Consider the following 22009-nt stretch of genomic DNA (forward strand, 5'->3'; position numbering starts at 1 on the left):
ACTCCCTCCGTATTTTAATGTATGACGCCGTTGACTTTTTAACCAATGTTTGACCACTCATCTTATTCAAAATTTTTATGCAAATATAAAAATACTTATGTCATGCTTAAAGAACATTTGATGATAAATCAAGTCACAATAAAATAAATTATAATTACATAAATTTTTTGAATAAGATGAAAGGTCAAACGTTTGTTAAAAAGTTAACGGCGTTATACATTAAAATACGAAGGGAGTACTAGTTAAGAAAACGCTTAAGCACTGCAGATAATTTTATTTTATTTTATTAGCACAAATTCTAGATCGGTCAAATTTGACTTATATGTGGAGAAATAAAGAGAAATAAATACAATAAATCTGATTGCAGTCACACACACATATATAGGAAAAAGCAGATATGAACCGAGGTTCACCTGCGCCCTGAATCACAACCATGCATTCAATCGTTCCAAGACGCATGCTTCCTAGCTGGACCTTAGGCCATGTGTAGTTCCCACGTAAAAACTTTTCAGCATGTCACATCAAATATTTGACACATGTATGGATTATTAAATATAGAAAAAACTAATTACACAGATTGCGTGTAATTTGAGAGACGAATCTTTTAAGTCTAATTACGCCATGATTTGACAATATGGTGTTATAATAAAGATTTGCTAATGACAGATTAATTAGGCTTAATAAATTCATCTCGCAGTTTACAGCCGGAATCTATAATTTATTTTGTTATTAGACTACGTTTAATACTTCAAATGTGTGTCTGTATATCCGATGTGACACGCTAAAACTTTTCACCCCTTAAACTAAACATGGCCTTAATTTCACTAATGAAGAGTTTCTACTGGAGAAAATGTCAGGGAGGTACATAATGCATGTGTTGCTGTGACAGTGACATGTACTTCCTGCACAAAGAGAGAGAAAGAGCAGGTGAGAGGAAGTTGACCACACATCATGTACTCCATTGAAATTGTTTCTTTTCTCTTAGTATCCATTGAAATTCAGTATACATGACCATTTTGGAAATAACACATGCGACTTTTTTTAATTTCACATGTGATTTAGTATCATTTTGCGACATCATTTTTTTAGACATCACTTTTCAAAATGATATTTTCGTTGTGTTTCATTTTCGGTGTCAACAAATTGTAGTGTATATTATATTTTTGTTGATTAACGAAATTATATTTTGCAATGTAGCATATATATGTAAAAATAAAATTCATGTATTTTTTTATTTTAGTATGTGCCAAATGATATATCATTTTCACAATGTCATTTTTGGACATCGATTATATTGTATTTGCGTGGTGATTGGACATTCATCTTGATATATCATGTCCGAATAAAACCAGATATAGATTAATTTTCAAACATACAAACACAAGGTGGTTAGATTAATTTAAAAAATTAACATATTTGATGGCTAATCACATGGAGTAATGTGATTGTAGCCAAGAGATCTATAAAAAACGACATGTTCACCCCTCTCTCTATCATTCTTTCTCATGGTCACATTGTGAAAAGACATGAATACTGTTGCAAGCTAGTACATGGGTGGGTGAGAAATGCATGCCTACAGCATCATTGTGTACCTCCGCCAAATTTTCCCTATAAGAGTTTGGGTTGGGTAGGTACAAGTTGCACGGGCTTTGGTGAAAATGATGCATTAGCTACAACTGAAAATATACACACATGGGGGATTGAGGAGAAGATACACCTAGGTTCGTATTATCCAATTCCTATACACGCACACAAGAAAAATATACCCATGCGTTACAACAGGTGAAGGCTATTTTAATTTTAGAACCCACATGAGTCAATGACATGTGGGTCAGGGTGGCATATCCCAAATTTTGCAAAATTTGTGTGGCATGTTCAAATTTTCCCTTAACTTGGATTATTGTTGTACGATTTAGCTAAGGCGCAATTCACTGCAGGAATTCGTTTGGATATTTTATTTTTAAGAAATCATGAGCAACAATTAGTAGTCCGATCGTCTCAAGTTAGCATGCGAGTTTTTTTTAAAAAAAGATTTCTATGCGACTCCTTTTGTATTTCTAAAAGCGAACGAACTTAAAAATCGACTCAAACACGCATTTGTATTTTCAAAAGCGAGTGAACTTAAAAACCGACTCAAACACGGATGACGTACGAAAGTACCGGCAAAAACATGTTCAATTTTTATAACGGTGGAGATAGAGATATGTTTCTGTATAGTTATAGAAGCTGAGAATCCATTTCCTGCATATCATATTGACTGCAATGCTAGACTTTGCACTGCACGTTGACCGGTGGATCAAGTGGAAGTTATACACAGTAAGATATATCGAAGGTTCAGTCCAAAGGTTAGACGACTTTGCTTAATTATGATTAGTCTTCAAACTCATATGAACTAGACCTATGAACGGGGCAGCGAAGTCCCTGTACGTTTTCAATAGAAAATTTCTCTCCCCTTATAGTGGAATCTATTGGAAGAACTGTCACAGGCTAATTAGACTTAGCTGCTTGCAGTATGTTACACAAATCCAAACGAGACAAAAGGAGCGAGGAGAGAGATGAGCAATAGGAAGATGCTTTTCTTTTTTGAACGAACCGTTACAGGATGTGCCAATTAATTCCTTGGAGGAGTAAAAGTTACATGTAAGAAAAGAAAGAACTGTACAAATTAAAAGAGGAAAGGCCTAAGGAATTAAAAGCGCTAGGTGTTTTGTTCTCACTGAGGCTCAAATTTTGGCTTCCTCCTTAATATTTGCTCCCAGGGACATGACGGATAACTCCTTATGTTGAAAGACTCTCTGGATTTTTTCCTTCCAGACCTCAAAGCGGTGCTGCTCTTGGCATGGTGAGAGTGGAAATGTAGAGGAAGTGGAGGAGACCGCGTCCCCTTGGATTGAATGTGAGGGCGGGAAAGGCAAGGCGCAGATTCAGCAGCAAGGTGGTTGCTGGCCAAAGGTCGAAGGAGGAGTTGATAGGCAACGAGAGGACGAGAGGGGGTGAAACTGGGTCTCGTGTCAAGCCCAGAAATTTAACCCAAATTTCCAGACTATTTTGTGTATTAAATCCCTGTCCAGGACCAGCCAGGGTATACAAAACGACAAATTAATATACAGATCTAAACATAAATAAAGCGTAAATACTTACAGAAGAGGCACTTAGTCATCACACCGAAACAAAAGCAACAGCAGCGGAAAAAGGCGATCCTAGCGGCGCTTCAGCTCCACTCCACAGGCAAAACTCAACTGGGGTCTGAACCTTGGTCTTCTAACTTCGTCTTCAGCTCAGAAGTACTACACTTCTTAAAAGGGGAAACAATAGCAAGGCTGAGTACAACCACCGTACTCAGCAAGCCACACCAATGATGCATACATGCAAGGGGATACAAGAACGGTTTGTGGCTATTTGCATAAAGGCGGTTGTAAAGCATTTTATTGGGCAAAACAGTAAAACGATTGATTAATTATGGTAATATTAAATCTCCACTGACCAACGCTACACCACGTTGAATAGGCCAAACCATTCCCACCTGAACTACAGTGCATTGAGTTGATTTATTAAGGGTGAGATTAATTATGGTGATTTTGGTTGATCACCCATAACCGCGGGCACGACTATTCGAATAGTTTTACTCTGGCCAGAGGTGCACAACTGTACCCAGCCACAAGACACAACCCACCGGCATGTCATCGTGACATGCATGACACGTCACCATGTTGAGTGATTATGATAAGACCCTTCATATAACCCCCTCTGACCAAGCACACCACACCTCAGATTTCACCCCTACTCCTCAACAGGCAGCGGGCTGTCCCCTCTCGTGCCTAGCCGAATTAGTAAGTCGCATAGACCGTCGCAGGGCCCATCCGAACTCCATCACGCTCAGCCTTGCCTGGATGCGTCAGCTAAAAAGCTATACTACAAATCAAGCAGTTACCCATTCCCACTTGTGGCAAGCGCAGTAAGTCTTCCAGTGCATCCCACGAACCGGTCCTTAATTGCCATTGGCTTTTTAGAAAAACCATGCACCCACAGCCCGCCATTCAGTCGCATTTTAGTTGGATAATTACGACCGATGAAACATGGCCGGATGACTCGAGCACGCATGTCGTTATGATACTAAAAAGGTCTAATACTGTAATTATCTCATCAACTGAGCTAGTGGTAATTAAGCATGGCTAAGCATATAGTTCTAGCTGGATCAACATAAATGACACAAGCTAGTAGAATTGTCACCCAAGGTTAACAAAAGACATGCATCAAGTAATATAGCACAATCAAGCAGATAGGTAAACCCTGATCCCATGTAATTAGCAAAACATGTATATTTATTTGCAAACGATAAAACACTCATAAATTGGGCTCAAAATGCTCAAGGGGAATGTGTGACTTGCCTTGCTTCTTCACTTGCATCTGCTAAACTCTTTTCCTCACGACCGCGAACTTCCGAAACGACAGATTCTACACGCTGGCACACAAAACGAGGAAAAACCCTAAAAAAACCAAGTAAACAGTACATGAAAAGTAAACAAACATGTATATCTCAAATTTAGATGAATATTGCAAGTTGAATGGCTCAATTTGGAGTTCGTATGAATTAGTTATGAATTTTAGAAGTTTGAGCCATTTAAATAATTTTCTATAATTAAATCCGAATTATGACACAATTAATAATTATTCTTCCGAAGGAAAAGGGCCGTCGCTGACGTACTCAAAGGGCGGCGCCGACGGGCGGGCCCCACGAGTCAGCGGCACAAAAGGAGCGGCCCACGGTGGACTCGGTCCACTGCGGCATAGGAGCGGGCGCACCACGTGGATGGCCACGTGGCCGCCACGATGGCAAGGCAAGGCGAGGTAGCACCGACGTGGTGCCCCGAGGGCACCGACGCGGGGCGGCGCCAGGGCGACATGTGGACGGCCCGGATCAGCTAGGGCGGCCGATCGGGTGGCCACGGGACGGCGCGGGCAGGGCACTGGGGCGGCTGAAGCCGGCCTGGCCGAGCCATGGCGCGGCGGAAGCGCGCAGTCGCCGGTGATGGCGACCGGCGGGCGGCGGCGCGGCACGGGGAGGAAGCGGAAGAGGCGGAGAGGGAGGTGAGGGGGGGTGGGGTCTCACCGAGGGATGCCGGTGACGGGATGACGATGAGAGGCGGCCGGCGGAGCTCGGGCGGAGGGAGGCGGCGATGCTCCGGCGACGGGCGCGCTCGGGAGGAGGCAGATGAGGGCAGCCGCGGCCTGGGGAACCAAATGAGAGTGGTTAGGGAGAAGGAGGAGTTGCGACGTGGCGAGAAACACCGGCCGGAGTGGACAATGGCGACGAGACTCACCGGAAGGCGCGGGGAGACGAGTCCGGCGACGATTTGGCCCGGTGGAGTGGTGGCCGAGGAGCGACACGGTACGGCGAAGCCGAAGGAGGCGATGGCGCCACATGGAGTGGTTGGCAGCAGCGGGAAACGACGACCGGAGGCAGCGAATGCGGCGGTGGCTTCAGGTTCACGGTGAAGGTGGCGATTCGGTGGTGGATTGGGGGAGGGGAGCGGCGGACGGCGTGCGGTGCGGAGCGACGGCGCTGTGGGAGGCAGTAGCACGGCCAGGCGAGGCCTCTCTCGCCGGCGGGGAGCGGCTAGAGGCGGTGGAGGTGAGGCGGCTCGGGTGTGATGGTGGAATGGTTGTTTCGGTGGTGGAGGGGGAAAATGGGGTGGATGCCGAGGTGGAGCTCGGCGGGGCGATGCCGGCGGTGGCGGCGTCACAGCGTGGGAGCGGCTAGGGCTCGGGCAGTTGCCGGCCGGAGATCGACGGCAAGAGGCGGAGGGAGGTTACACGGTGGGGAGGTGGTTCCGATGGCGGTTGGAGGAAACGGAGTGGAGGCCGGTGGGCGGCATTATTCAGCGAAGCCGGTGGAGGCGGTGGCGTGGAGCGGTGGAGGCTAGAGAGGCGGTGGTGTACGGCTGGAGCACGCCGGCGGGCAGCGGTGCTCGAGCTTGCGTGGGGAGAGCGGGAGAGGGCGCAGGGAGCTTGGGAAATTGGGGGTAAAGGGAGAGGAGGCTACGGGGATGGTTTTTTATAGCCCCGGGAGGTGGAGATCGTGGCCGAGGCGGGCGGAATTGGCGGCCGGAGTGGGGCGACAACATGGGGAGAGTGGCTTCGGTATTTGCGGGGAGGAGTGGGGAGAGTGGCGTCGGGACGGGTGCGAGGTGGAGGGGAGGGGTGGCGTCCTGGACTGCACGGGAGAGGGCGCGAGGGGACCGGAGCAAACGGCGATGTGGGTTGGACGCCGGCAGCCATGGCGGCTGTTGGAGGAGCTGGAGGTTGGGGATGAGCCCGACAGGTGGGCCCCACCTGTCGGCGGCTCGGGAGAGGGAGGAGGAGGGAGGCAATGCAAACTTGAGGGAGACGGGCCGACGGCCTGAGAGAGGAGGTGAAGGCTGGCCGAGAGAAAGGAGGGGGCGCGCGGGCCGCGGGAGGGAAAAAGGGGGATTGGGCTGGGGCGGCCCAAAGACAAAGAAAGGGGGATTTTATTTGTTTTCTTTTTATTTTAAGTGGGTTTAATGAACTTTGTGTGCTTATAAATACTTCTTGAGCTCCAAAAATTCACGGAAAAATCCGAAAAGTATTTTAGGGCACAAAGAACATTACAAAATATTCCCGACCATGATTTTTAAAGGAAATCTTTAATTCCCTTTATAATTCACTTGATTAAATTGTTTTAACTTTTAATATAATTTCTAAAAATGATTTTTAATCCCAAACAAAAATCGGCGCGTTACATCTCGCGAGCCACTAGGCCGATAGGGGCATCACAGTGGTGGCCAGGTTGGCAAGCTAGTTTGGCAGTTAAAGGGACGCTGGCCTGTAAGAGAGGAGGAAGTTGGCCTAGTGAGAGGGAGAGGATGTGGGCTTGAGGTGGCATGTGGAGATGGAGGGAAAAAAAGCAGGCGGGGGGAAAGGAGAAGGATTGGGCCAGAGTCTGCTCAAAGCTGAAGAGTGTTTTTTTTTTCAATTTCAATAATCACTAAATATGCTTTGGATTATTAAACTAGATATTGATCTCTAAAAATTGCAAGAAAATTATATAGAATATTTTAGGGAATGGAGAATTTATGAAAAATAATCTAGCCATGATTTATTAAATGAATTTTATTCCCATATTCACTTCACATGTTAATTGATTACAATTTATTTAGAAATTCTATGAATGATTTATTATACGGTTTTTAAAACCCTGAAAGGAAATCAGGTTGTGACACATGACACATATGATGCTCTTTTACTATCTCGCTAGTGAAGCAATTCCTATGGGTTTTTATTTTGTTATCAATCACATTTTTTCAACCATTAGATCAACTTCCAATAATTTATATTTCAAAATAGTATATATATATATATATATATATATATATATATATATATATATATATATATATATATATATCCGTTCTGGCCATTTTCTTGGATTTAATTTGGTCTATGTTGTATCCCACCCTATCCGAAATGTCTAATGGGCGATCAGTCGCTAGCTAGAATCTCAGCGAACCTTTCCGTTTCTAGTGCACAGGTGCTTTTTGGTGGTGTTTATTTATGTTCCTGGCAAGTGCGTGCTGGGCTCGCTTTCCTTTTACGGTAAAGTGTTATTTTTCTTTTTTATGGCTCCCGAGGAGAAATTTGTTACGATTATATATATGCTTGCTTTCGGGCATCCTAGGCCAAAACTTATCAACACAGAAAATTTATATGCAAAAACTTACTACGTAAAAACTTTGTACGTGAAAACTTTCCACATCAAAACATTTTAAACAAATACCAGAAGACTTTGTACACACAAATTTTCTAAGCCGAAACTTTGTACACCAAAACTATCACCTTTTCATAGGCCAATTAGGGCACATTTACAAATTTCGAAGGCCCAAATTATTGCCTATTTATAACTGAATACACATTATCAGCAGGACAATTTCAGACCTAAATTGGGGAAGGCCAATTGGTATCTTCCTAATTTGGGTCCATCTTATCTTGTCACGGGCTACTGTCATATGTTAGAAAAGGATCGGATTCGAGAATTTCAAGCATTGCACGTGGGCTGAATTGAATTCACCGTGGCCTATTAGGCCAATATTACATCGTCAGCGTGCCTATTTTGGTCCATGCAAAATCCATTCTTACACAAGCATCGTCACCAGTGGACCTCACGTTTACGGACTATTTAAAATTGCTATACATAGGCCGCATCTTATCCCATATAGTAATATTTACGGTGAGCTAAATAAAAATGTTTACGTACTTCTGAAGAACTTTTGTTAATTACGTGAATATCCTTTTGCTGCTGAAAATTATGAGAGTAATTTGGTTCCAAAGAATTCGGTAAATTCAACATAAATTGAGAAAGCTAATATAGTACAGAAACGTAGTACATGCATTCATGAATACAATAAACAGAGCAAAGTTCCAAACTGCATAGGGAAGTATTGAACATGTAATTTCCCTAAACTAGACTACTTCCCTGTTGCTGTTGTTTATGCCTTTAACAATTATGCAACATCCAGTGTGCTTTCTGAGTTTCTGAGACCTCCCAGTGGGCAGCAGCACAGGAATTTTTTTCATATTTACATTTTTATTTTTTAATATTTACAGAAATATTATACCGGCGACAATATTTACAAAAGTCCCAAGGGCGGCAGGGTGACGTGAGGGATGGACAAGGTGAAAAAAACACTAAAAAATACATTTTTGGCCAGGTGAAAATTACATTTACCCCCTCCAGCCCTTACAGAGAGCGGCAAGGGACCTCAGTGCAAAATGCGCACACCTTGCCGCCCTCCACTTGGGCGGCAGGGGACATTTTTGTAAATATTTTAGATGGTATAATATTTATGTAAATATTAAAAAATAAAAATTTAAAAATGAAAAAAATTCGCAGCACAGCCCAGCGTTGCAACAACCATCACGATAACAAACACCGAAGGCTCCCACTGTTAGAATAATTGGGCTAGGCCCAACTTATCCTATTAAATCTCAAAGGCCCATAATAAGTGTTAAGCATAATAATACCACCTCAGGATTTAAGCGAGGAATATCTCAACCTAAATAGGGAGTTATTGGAGGCTCCCTGTTGACCGGTTGAGGTGGGGGTCGGAATGCCACACGCGCGCGCGCGCGCCGGGCCGAGGGCGTGGGCGAGGCGAGGCTAGCGGCGGGCGTGCGTGCGTCACGTCGCTATTCTTTTGCAGCCACTAACCCACGTTCCCACGATTCTCTCCGCAAGAGCGCGTCCACGTTCTTTCTCCTGATAGATAAGGAGGCAGCGAGTCCGATCCGTTTTCATCGCTTCTTTCCCGGTGTTAGTTCGCCTGAGTTGCTCTCGCTTCCTCGCTTCTGATCTCTTGCGCGCACGAGAGATTGGAAGGAGCAGTGCCTCCAAAACCACACCTTCGCCTGAGATCTGCACCGAGTAGGCGGGTGATCAGGTTTTTGGGGAGTGCCTCCCGCACGACTGCTCGTCGCCATGTCTGGAGTTGCCGCCGCCGCTGCTGGAGGAGATGGCGGAGGTGGTGCGCCGCCGCCGGGAGCTGGAGCCGGAGGTGGTGCGCCAGGAGGTGCCGCGAACGACAACATCAACGGAGGCAATTCTGCCTCACAATCCAGCGGAGGGCCATTCTCGGGGTATAACCTTCTCCTGTTCCTGTTCCCATTGTTAGCGCTATCTCTATTCCTGTTCCCATTGTTAGCGCTATCGCTTTAATGCTATGTGCGTTATGTTCTTGTTCCTGTTCTTCATGATGCCTCTAGCATGTTATTGCGTTACTGTAATGTTCCTGTTCCTGACATTCATGATGCGCATAGTATGCTACTGGTTATGTTAAAATCACCCTACACTGCTTATGCCATGATTATTGCTTTAACATTTTGGATTAAAATATGCCGATTCATGACTATATTTCCAACAATCCAAAAACCTGATAGGTCATTTTCGGTAGTTGGCTTTGCTGCTGCACTGAAACCACATGCTTTTGATGGTTCTAACTATAAGAGATGGAAAGCACGTGCACTATTGTGGTTGACAACGATGCAGTGCTTCTATGTTTAACGGGGCAAGCGAAGTGAACCACCTCTTTCTCCTGAGGAAGAGGCTAAGTTCGAGGCTTTGGATTGCCTGTTCCGTGGAGTATTGATCAGTGTACTCGCTGACAACATAGTAGACGTGTACATGCACATGCCTTCTGGGAAGGACATGTGGGATACACTTGAGGCCAAGTTCGGAGTTTCTGACGCCGGCAGTGAGCTGTATGTCATGGAGCAGTTCTATGACTACAAGATGGTCGATGACCGTTCTGTAGTAGAACAAGCTCATGAGATTCAGATGCTGGCTAAGGAACTTGAGAACAACAACTGTGCGTTGCCGGACAAGTTTGTGGCGGGTGGCATTATTGCCAAACTACCACCTTCTTGGTCGAACTTTGCCACTTCTCTAAAGCACAAGAGACAAGAGTTCAGTGTTTCTGATCTCATTGGCTCTTTGGGTGTTGAGGAGAAGGCGAGGGCAAAGGACGTCCGGGGCAAAAAGGTTGAGGGAGGTTCTAGTGCCAATATGGTACAGAATAAGAACCCTCATGCATCCCACAACAACAAGAAAGTCAAGCCTGATGTCAAACCCAAGGCTGCAACCAACTTTAAGAAGAAAGGCAAGGGAAAGGCAAAGGGAGACTGCTTTGTGTGTGGCAAGTCTGGGCATTGGGCCAAGGACTGTCCTGAGCGCAAAGACAGGAAGTCTGCCAACATAGTCATTAGCGAGGGCGGAGGAACATCGGGGTACGGTAAAATATTACCTACAGTTCTCTCTGTTTTTCACTCACCTGATTGGTGAGTGGACACTGGTGCTAATATTCATGTATGTGCTGACATTTCTCTGTTTTCTTCTTATCAGGTCGGGAGAGGTTCCTCCTTGTTGATGGGAAACAGGTCGCTTGCGTCTTTTCATGGTGTTGGTACGGTCGATCTGAAGTTTACTTCGGGAAAGACCGTGCAGCTGAAGAACGTGCAGCATGTCCCTTCAATAAAGAAGAATCTAGTTAGCGGCTCTCTATTGTATAGAGAAGGTTTTAGACTTGTGTTTGAGTCCAATAAATGTGTCGTATCTAAATATGGGACTTTTGTTGGAAAAGGTTATGACAGCGGAGGCTTGTTCCGCTTTTCTTTGAATGACATGTGTAATAATCATAATGCTGTGAACCATATTAGCGAGAATGATGAGTCTAATGTGTGGCATTCGCGACTCTGTCATGTGAATTTCGGTTGTATGACGCGCTTAGCTAACATGAGTTTAATTCCAAAATTCACTTTGGTCAAAGGTTCCAAGTGCTATACTTGCGTTCAATCGAAACAACCTCGCAAGCCTCACAAGGCATCTGAGGCGAGGAATTTGGCACCTCTAGAACTTGTTCATTCCGATTTGTGCGAAATGAACGGCGTGTTGACTAAAGGGGGAAAGAAATATTTCATGACACTGATAGATGATTGCACTAGATTTTGCTATGTGTATCTATTGAAAACAAAGGATGAGGCATTGCATTACTTTAAAATCTATAAAGCTGAGGTAGAAAACCAACTTGAAAGGAAAATCAAACGGTTGAGGTCTGATAGAGGTGGGCAGTATTTTTCCAATGAGTTTGCATCCTTTTGCGAAGAGTTTGGAATTATTCATGAGAGGACGCCTCCCTATTCACCCCAATCAAATGGGGTGGCCGAAAGAAAGAACCGTACTCTAACTGAGATGATGAATGCCATGTTAGACACTGCGGGGCTTTCCAAGGAATGGTGGGGTGAGGCAGTTTTGACTGCGTGTCATGTCCTGAATAAAATTCCAATGAAGCATAAGGAAGTAGCACCATTCGAGGAATGGGAAAGGAAGAAATTAAATCTCTCATACCTACGAACATGGGGCTGTTTGGCCAAGGTAAATGTACCTATAACCAAAAAGCGGAAACTTGGACCAAATACTGTTGATTGTGTGTTCCTTGGTTATGCTATTCACAGTGTGGGTTATAGATTCTTAATAGTAAACTCTGGAGTACCCGACATGCATGTTGGTACAATTCTTGAGTCCAGAGATGCTACATTCTTTGAGAATGAATTTCCCATGAAACATACACCTAGCACTTCTAGTAAAGAAACTGTCATGCCCCATGAGCACTTTGCACCGACAGAACACAATGATCAAACGCCTGAGGAAAATCCTGAGGAGGACAACATTATAGATACTCGCAAGAGTAAGAGACAAAGGGTTGCAAAATCCTTTGGAGATGACTACATTGTATACCTCGTGGATGACACCCCAAGAACCATAGAAGAAGCATATTCATCTCCTGACGCTGACTACTGGAAGGAAGCAGTATGCAGTGAAATGGACTCGATTATGTCTAATGGTACTTGGGAAGTCGTTGAGCGTCCATATGGGTGCAAGCCCGTAGGATGCAAATGGGTTTTCAAGAAAAAGCTTAGGCCTGATGGTACAATCGAAAAGTACAAGGCAAGGCTTGTGGCCAAGGGTTATACCCAAAAGGAAGGCGAGGACTTCTTCGACACATACTCACCAGTTGCTCGCTTGACCACGATTCGAGTACTACTTGCTCTGGCAGCCTCTCATGGTCTTCTCATCCATCAGATGGACGTTAAGACAGCTTTCCTAAACGGAGAGCTGGAGGAGGAGATCTATATGGATCAACCAGACGGGTATGTACTAGAAGGTCAGGAGGGAATGGCGTGTAAACTGTTGAAATCCTTGTATGGCCTCAAGCAAGCACCTAAGCAATGGCATGAGAAGTTTGACACCATGCTTACATTTGCAGGCTTTGTTGTGAACGAAGCTGACAAATGTGTATACTATCGCTATGGTGGGGGAGAAGGGGTGATCTTGTGCTTATATGTCGATGACATATTGATCTTTGGGACCAGCCTTAATGTGATTGAGGAGGTCAAGGACTATCTGTCCAAGAGTTTTGAAATGAAGGATTTGGGAGAGGCTGATGTTATTTTTAACATCAAACTACAAAGAGGAGATGAGGGTGGGATTACACTTGTGCAATCCCACTATGTGGACAAGGTTTTGAGTCGCTTTGGATATAGTGACTGCAAGCCAGCTCCTACTCCTTATGATCCTAGCGTGCTATTAAGGAAAAACCGAAGAATAGCAAGGGATCAACTGAGATACTCTCAAATCATTGGTTCATTGATGTACTTGGCTAGCGCAACGAGGCTTGACATCTCATTTGCTGCAAGCAAGCTGAGCCGGTTTGTCTCAAATCCGGGAGATGATCATTGGCAGGCTCTGGAAAGAGTAATGCGCTATCTAAAGGGCACTATGAGCTATGGAATTCACTATACCGGGTATCCAAAAGTACTAGAAGGGTATAGTGACTCAAACTGGATATCTAATGCTGATGAGATAAAAGCCACAAGTGGATATGTGTTCACACTTGGAGGTGGCGCTGTTTCCTGGAATTCTTGCAAGCAGACCATCTTAACGAGGTCAACAATGGAAGCAGAACTTACAGCACTAGATACTGCGACAGTTGAGGCCGAGTGGCTTCGTGAACTCCTGATGGATTTGCCAGTGGTTGAAAAACCAGTGCCAGCTATCCTAATGAACTGTAATAATCAAACAGTGATTATTAAAATGAACAGTTCAAAGGACAACATGAAGTCATCTAGGCACATCAAGAGAAGACTGAAATCCGTCAGAAAGCAGAAAAACTCCGGAGTGATAGCATTGGACTATGTCCAAACTGCTAGAAATCTGGCAGATCAGTTTACCAAGGGGCTACCACGTAATGTGATAGAAAGTGCATAGAGGGAAATGGGCTTGATACCCACCTAAGGTTGCATAATAGTGGAAACCTGTCCATTGTGATCGGAGATCCCGTGAATTTGGATGGCGAAACAAACTATTGTGTGACTGAGAGAAGAGACCCTTGAAAAGGGCTCATTTTCATGATGTGCTTCTCTTCTTTCCTGCATGGTAGGATGGCTCATGCCTTAATGTGATCCGAGTGGCTTTTCCAAGCAGAGATGTTGACCTGCAGAACATCTCAGAGGGAACACACCTATATGAGTTCGACTGCTAGTCACAGTCTATGAGGTTTGGGCGATCTCTAGATACTCATGAAAGGCCTGGAGTTTGACTTATATGCTCCAAACAGAGGGGATGCGAACGACAGCCCAGTACCAGTCAAGGTTCTGAGTGAAACCTGATCACACAAAACTGACAATTCAAGGCATAGTCCATTGTTCAGTTGTGGTCTGATGTAGCTCATTTCCTAGGTGGAAGTTCAACTTAACAGTCTCCACCAAAACCCTGGTATATCAAACAGGCACAACATTGAGAACATTTCTTATGAGCCTTGAAATTTGGTGGGGATTGTTAGAATAATTGGGCTAGGCCCAACTTATCCTATTAAATTTCAAAGGCCCATAAAAAGTGTTAAGGATAATAATACCACCTCAGGATTTAAGCGAGGAATATCTCAATCTAAATAGGGAGTTATTGGAGGCTCCCTGTTGACCGGTTGAGGTGGGGGTCGGAATGCCACACGCGCGCGCGCGCGCCGGGCCGGGCCGGGCCGAGGCCGAGGCCGAGGCCGAGGGCGAGGCGTGGCTGGCTGGCGGCGGCGTGCGTGCGTCCGTGCGTCACGTCGCTATCCTTTTGCAGCCACTAACCCACGTTCCCACGATTCTCTCCGCAAGAGCGCGTCCACGTTCTTTCTCCTGATAGATAAGGAGGCAGCGAGTCCGATCCGTTTTCATCGCTTCTTTCCCGGTGTTAGTTCGCCTGAGTTGCTCTCGCTTCTGATCTCTTGCGCGCACGAGAGATTGGAAGGAGCAGTGCCTCCGAAACCACACCTTCGCCTGAAATCTGCACCGGGTAGGCGGGTGATCAGGTTTTTGGGGAGTGCCTGCCGCACGACTGCTCGTCGCCATGTCTGGAGTTGCCGCCGCCGCTGCTGGAGGAGATGGCGGAGGTGGTGCGCCGCCGCCAGGAGCTGGAGCCGGAGGTGGTGCGCCAGGAGGTGCCGCGAACGACAACATCAACGGAGGCAATTCTGCCTCACAATCCAGCGGAGGGCCATTCTCGGGGTATAACCATCTCCTGTTCCTGTTCCCATTGTTAGCGCTATCTCTGTTCCTGTTCCCATTGTTAGCGCTATCGCTTTACTGCTATGTGCGCTATGTTCTTGTTCATGTTCTTCATGATGCCTCTAGCATGTTATTGCGTTACTGTAATGTTCCTGTTCCTGACATTCATGATGCGCATAGTATGCTACTGGTTATGTTAAGATCACCCTACACTGCTTATGCCATGATTATTGCTTTAACATTTTGGATTAAAATATGCCGATTCATGACTATATTTCCAACACCCACCTCATACTGGAGCCAGACATATACGCCAGTAGGAGGCCAAGCAAGCCTAGCACGACCGTGACGTTCATCACCGTTAGCCATCTGTTCTTCTCTAGCAATTCCTCTGGCAGCAACAGGACGATGACAACGACGGATGCCACGAAGAAAACGGAGTTGCTGTAGAAGAAAATGTGGTAACAGTGCCTCGATCATATTGTCATGCATAACCGAGTCCTTGATAGTATAGCCGTTGCTATTATGCTGCCACACCCCGCCAGGTGGGTTTAGGCCGGCCTGATAGGTGACACACTTGCAGCCAAAACTCCTAACAACATCAAATACTTGTGCTTGACATGCTGTTGTAAACTCCTAGCTCTGTCCCCATCATTCTTTTTAACTTTCGCAACAGACATTGTCGAAGGGAACAACTTAATTTAGGAATAAGATCATCACTAAGAGTAGTAAAACCGCCAATGCGAAGACATAGATGGATGTTTTGAGATGCTGTGTGCTTCCAGCAGCATAGGCACTCATGAGAGCAAGCAAGCCTGTAGCTACGCAAACAGAGAGAGCATAGCTTCGAATCGCTGGCCTATATAGATTGGGGTTAACATGGAGTATGATGAGGGCGATGGATGACATGAAGCTTAATGAATTACAATAAAAGAATGCCTTGTAACGGCGTGGATAGTTGTACAAGAGGACCGGGTCACCTGCGTGATGTGATAACTCATCGTCCTTAAGCCGGAATCCACCATGTGGGGTCAGCCCAGCTTGGTAAGTGAGGGTTGCACCTAAGACAGAGAAAAGGAGCAATCTTTTGCGCCTCTTGTGGACATATAAATCACTTGGAAGAGGATTTATCACAGGTGGACCAGTTTGAACAGTGCTGTGCACACTTGTCTTGTTCTTATCCTCATCTTCGAGAGTGATGAACACAATATGAATTACCACATAGATCAGGACAGCGCCAGCCAAAGTAATGACATAAATGGATGTGCTTACATCCTGGCAGCTCCCGGCAGCATAGGCTCCCACGAGACCGAACAAATCTAGTATGATGGCTACCTCAAGTATGTGGCGTTTGAGCAAAGGCTTATACCGGACCAAGATAATGATGACCAAGGACGCTACAAAGGCTGTAGAGTTGCAGTAGAAAAATACCTTATAGCGTTTGGCTTGGGTGGACATGAGTATTGGCTTGCCAGCCTTGTGTCCATCCTGATTCTCTTGCCATACACCACCTAGAGGGACCAGCCCTGCTTGATAAGTGACGGTTGCAATGAGAGTGGAAAGTAGTACAACAAGAGATTGAGCCTTCTCCAGAATATCGTCTTCATTGTTCATATTACTCAGTAAACCACCATTGGTTGGTGTTTTATCTCGAAAAGTGTCTTCATTATTCTCATTATTCTCGCCAGACCTAACAATTCATATCCATGAAAAAGTTCAAACCAAAATTAAATAAACTTGGTGTTAACCTTAGGACAAAATATATAAGTATATTTATGTGTTATATTAATACCTGCTACTTGCTTTTGGTGTTTGTGAAAGTTTAGGCATGCAGCCCAAGACCACCTTGAGGATGCCAATGCAGATAAGAACGGTAGCAACCAGACTGAGCGCATAGATTGTAGTATCACTATGTCGGCAGCTGCCGGCAACATAGGCCCCCACAAGGCCAACAAGAGCAATGGTGATGTAAGCATAGAGCATGTGGGCCCGTCCAGGGACAGCCTTCCTCTTCATGTCCAGGGGTAGGAAGATGATCTTCTGCTTCTGGTCCAAGAGCAGCATGATGATAAGCAGGGACGCAACGAACGATGTGGTGTTGTAGCCAACGAACGCCCTCAGGTGGACAGAGTGGTGTACCCACAGGACTGGGTCACCCGCGTCTGCATGATGGCGTCCCTCCTCCTGGCTGCGCTCCCAGTAGCCGCCTGGTGCGCTCAACCCAGCCACGTACGCGACGCTCATCACGAATGTCGCGAGCAGCATCAGGACCTTGCGGCGCTGATTCTTTTCCTCCTCCTCCTTCTCCTTCTCCTTACCTGGTTGTTGTGATCCTTCTTCCCGCGAAACCACGGGTGATATGGCTCCCACCGAGTGCTCTGGATTAGGAGGATTATTACCTGTGCCTTGGCCGATCGCTTCCAGGTGGTTCTTGTCGTTCCGGTCCCAGAGAAACTGTCATCACAGTTTGAGCCACCATATACAAGAAAACCGCCGCTAACGCAGAGAGATTCCCTGCCGTTAGCGCGTGCCGGCTCGTGCCGGCAGCATAGGCCCCCCCGAGGCCAACCAGGTTCAGCACCATGGCAAGGCGAAGTGGGAACATGGAGATCCATATACCGTTCTTCTCGTGCAGGATGGCAAGGATGAAGATGAGGACGATGACGACGATCGACAGAGCGAACGCGGCTGCGTTGCAGTAGAAGAACATAATGTACCGGGGGTAGTGGGTGTCCCGGATGATGGAGTCACCGGCGAGGTGCCTTGCCTCAGTTTCCTGCCAGACGCCTCCCGGTGGGTTGAATCCGGCGGTGTATGTCACCGTGGCCACCATGGTGGCCAGCAGCAGCAGGTATTTCCGCAGGTCGTACTCCAATGGCCGGTGCGGGTCTTGCGCAGACTTGTTCTCCATTTTTGTTGGGATCGAGTTGCCACAGATCGAAAGGAGGTTTAAGGGTTTCAAGTACTTTTGTTTCGTTGACACGAGGTTTCAAGTACTCAATTGCAAGAGAGGGTGCTACATATATATGTGCCACGCATGGTGATACATGTACAGATACTCCTATAGCTGTGCCCCACTAGTGATGACATGTACTGGTTCGGCATTATTACATGGAGACTGACCATGGTTAGGCCTCTCACAGTGCTCCTATGTGGAGCGGTACCTTGTTGATGTGGAGGAAAAAGCAGGTGGGACCTATAGCTCTGGATGGTTCTCCGCGTCTCAACAGAGAAACGAGAGACTCAGCGTCTCGCTCTGAAAAGGTTGTGGCTGTCGTCAGGTACCCACCACGACGCGGCTGTGCTGCCAAGGTCACGCTGCACTGTGGCATGAATGGATTGATGGGTTCCTAGACTGAATTTGGTTGCTAAGGCACGGTATAGCGTGGCTCTGACTGTGAATGGCCTTACATTTTCAGTCCTCGTCTTTTTAAAAGTGAAGTTGATCTGATATTGTGATCTCAGCTTGTCTGGTCCTCTGCTATGCTTTATCATGCAACTCGAATGAGTTTGACAGGAGAAGGAAAGAGAAACCGGGAAGATACGTAAAACGAGGTGAGTTATTAGAGCAAGTATAATAATAGAGGGTTACAAATTTTATAGATCTTCAAGGAGGTTGTAGCCTTTTGTAATTTTTCTTTTTTCCTTTTGTTGTAAATACTTTATCTTCTTTTTATAAAATACACAACTGGGCAAATGCCTGGTAGTCTTCCTTTCAATATAATACGACTGAATGCTGATGTGGATGAGAGAGGAGAGGAGAGAGATAAGAAGCGTGTTGTAAGTTTACAGCCAGCTTAGGCACAGGAACCAAGAAAATCTGTGAGACAGGCATATGTGCCATATATTTATAGTGAAGAGTTAACCACTATATGAATGAGCTGAGAGATAGGTTATAAAGATCTAGACAGTAAGTAGCTGGTTGTATTATTATCCTTGCTCATAGCGCATGATTAATTGAGTATAAACTCTTTTAAACTTCAAAAATGGATTAATATGAATTTTTTAAAGCACCTTTCATATATTTTTTTTCGAAAAAACATACTGTTTAGTAGTTCGGGAAGCGTGCGCGTAAAAAAGAAACAAACTCTCTCATAATCTCCTGCTTCCGAACGCTATATATATAAGAGTATGGTCATTTTCAATACTTAATTTTAGAGAAAAAAAAAGACTGACTATGTGCCTGAAATAAAAAGACCGACTTTCTGCCTGAAATAAAAAGACTGACTTTGTCACTCAGTTCAAAAGAAAGAACGACTCCATCGATCGAGTCTATAATACAACACTGCAAATCCAAAATCATGATTTAAATTGCAGCCAAGCTTCTCCTAACTAGATCTGGGGAACGTGTTTTTTTTTCTCCTGTAACAGGATCAGAAAGTGGCTCCATTTTTTTTTCTCCGGGGAAAGGGGTTTAATTTTTTTTCTCCCGTATTTTCCTTTTTTCTTTCTCGGTTTTCTGGAGCGTTGTTTTCAAGGATGTAGCATATGGGGTGGGAACTTAGAGGTTCTTTCGATGTGGGATGGGGTAAGAACCGAGTGGTGTTTTCAGGTTAATTGAATCCATCCCATTGAAAATATGTCGATTCGCAAAATAACATTACAATTCATTTTTTTCTATCCATGTCATCGTCGTATAAACCAAAATAACTCTAGATTTGAGACCCACATCTCAGTTCCATCTCTTCTTCCTTCATCTTCCCCACTTATTTTTTCCCATCTCTCTCTTCTCACCGTTGTTCCCCTCCCCATCCCCATCCTCACGCCCTAGCTAGCGCCGCTCACAGAGGAAGTCTGCTGCCTCCGCCTCATTAACCGGCGCTGCGAGGGAGGTCGCGCCCTCCTCTTCTGCCCATCGTCCAGGAGCATCGGTCACGCTACGAGGAGGAGCCGACTCCGCCCTTCTTCTTCAGCAAGCCGATAGATCCACTGCTGCCCATTCCCTACTCGAGCAGTCCTCCTCCACCGCATAGGTAGGAGGCAACACCTGCTGCTCGGCGTTGGCGCGCTAGCGGCAGAAAACCGTGTGGAGGCGAACGCAGTTGACGAGGGATGAGGGTGCAGTCGAGGATGAGATGGCATACGCTGAGTGTGCCACCACTGTTCGCAGAAGGAGGATCTCCTTGACGACAGCTTGAAGGTAGGGGAGTCGGGCAATGTCGGATTCGTCGATCAGCGGCTTGTCATGTCCTCCCTCACTAAACTAAACATTAATTAATAAGATATATATGGGCATAGACTAAACATGATGCATCCTTTAGTATATTATTAACTACAATAAATTAATGATATATATCCCCGCAAAAAAAATTAATGATATATAACTTTTGTGGTTATTTGTTTCTCTTCTTCCCTCCGTCTCAACTTTAAACAATTAGTGGCATCGTATTATTCCTAATGACATTCTACTAAACGATCGTATTATACAATATAATATGGCATATTATGATAGTTTACAACCCATCTCATATAAAAAATACCAATCGTCATCAACACTTTTTAACTACTAATATTCTTATATTTTTAGAGCACTGCTACACGCACTAAATTTCTTTTACAAAACTCTTACAAACAATTATCTCAACCGTAGTCACAGCGTGACATGTAGTGCAAGTAAGAGATTATTAAGACAAAATTTACTACGCATAGACTTTTCCATATTTTTATTTCGTTCTTGTTACTCATACTTTGGACCCTAAACTTCCTAAACTTTGTTGTTACGTTAGTACAGGTTTGAGGATCCAATATCATTTGTTAGTGTATTTTTTATTTAAATTGGGCCATCAAGCTATTTCTTTTTCTTTCATTGATATGTGAATTCTAAGAATTTTAAATTAATGTGAGGATTTCTAGCTACTTTTCATCTCATAGGTATGAAATCTTCTGTCAATATTATTTATTTTTATTGAGATTATTATTTTTTTAAATTGTACTCTACATACAATCTTTTCTCAATACTATTTATTTTCTTATTTCAACCTGAATTTAAGATAATTCTAGATTCCATATCTGCGTGGACTCTTTCTCTTCATATTATTTACTTTTAATCTAAATCTAGAATATACTCTTGCATTAACTCGTTTCTCCATAATATTTATTTTTAATCCAAAGTTTTAAAAGCTTCTAAATTTTATTTCTAGATGGACTCTTTTCTCAATATTAAATATTTTTTATTATTAAAACTAAATTATATAACCGTAAATTGTATTTATAGATGTTTCCTTATCTCAATATTAATAATTTTTAAATTTTTAATATAACTTTAAGATTTTTCTAAATTCTACTTCTAAATAGACTCTTCTTTTGATCCAATTAATTTTTTATTGCAAATTTCGTACATTTCAAAAATTATTCATTAAATTGGATTTTTTTTCTAGTATAAATTTTACTTCTTATGAACTTATTTCCGAACAATATTTATTTTCAACCTTAATTTAAGATACGTCAACATTTTATTTTTCTACATCGACTCTATCTCTTATATTTAGTTTTTATCTGAATTTCAAATATTTCCAAATTGAACTCTTGCCTGAACTCTTATTCTATAATATATATTTAATATAAATTTAAATTATTTTTAAATTGTATTTCCACTTACACTATTTCTCATAATATTAAAATACAAACTGTGTAGGAACTGCCTATGCATCTGTCGTGTGATTTTTGAGGAAACAATCACCTAGATTTTTTTATCCCCTTAGATTTGCATCCAATGGACTTAAAAAAAATAGACAGGCAAAAAAAAAAGGCCAAAATATGATTGGGCCAACGCAGACTAATAAACAGATACAACATGGCTGCAAATCTGGCCCAAACATCAAAACAGACAAAACACTGAACAAGCAACGTCCATAAGCAAAATCCATTCATACCTCAAAGTATACAAATACAT

At 44.2% G+C, this 22009-nt stretch overlaps 1 pseudogene; it reads right to left on the bottom strand.

Moving 5' to 3' along the window:
- Positions 1 to 15386: 15386 nt before the first annotated feature.
- On the bottom strand, positions 15387 to 18028 carry LOC107276597 (uncharacterized; annotated as a pseudogene).
- Positions 18029 to 22009: the final 3981 nt, after the last annotated feature.

This window comes from Oryza sativa, chromosome 6 (genome assembly GCF_034140825.1).
Source record: "Oryza sativa Japonica Group chromosome 6, ASM3414082v1".
NCBI lineage: Eukaryota > Viridiplantae > Streptophyta > Magnoliopsida > Poales > Poaceae > Oryza > Oryza sativa.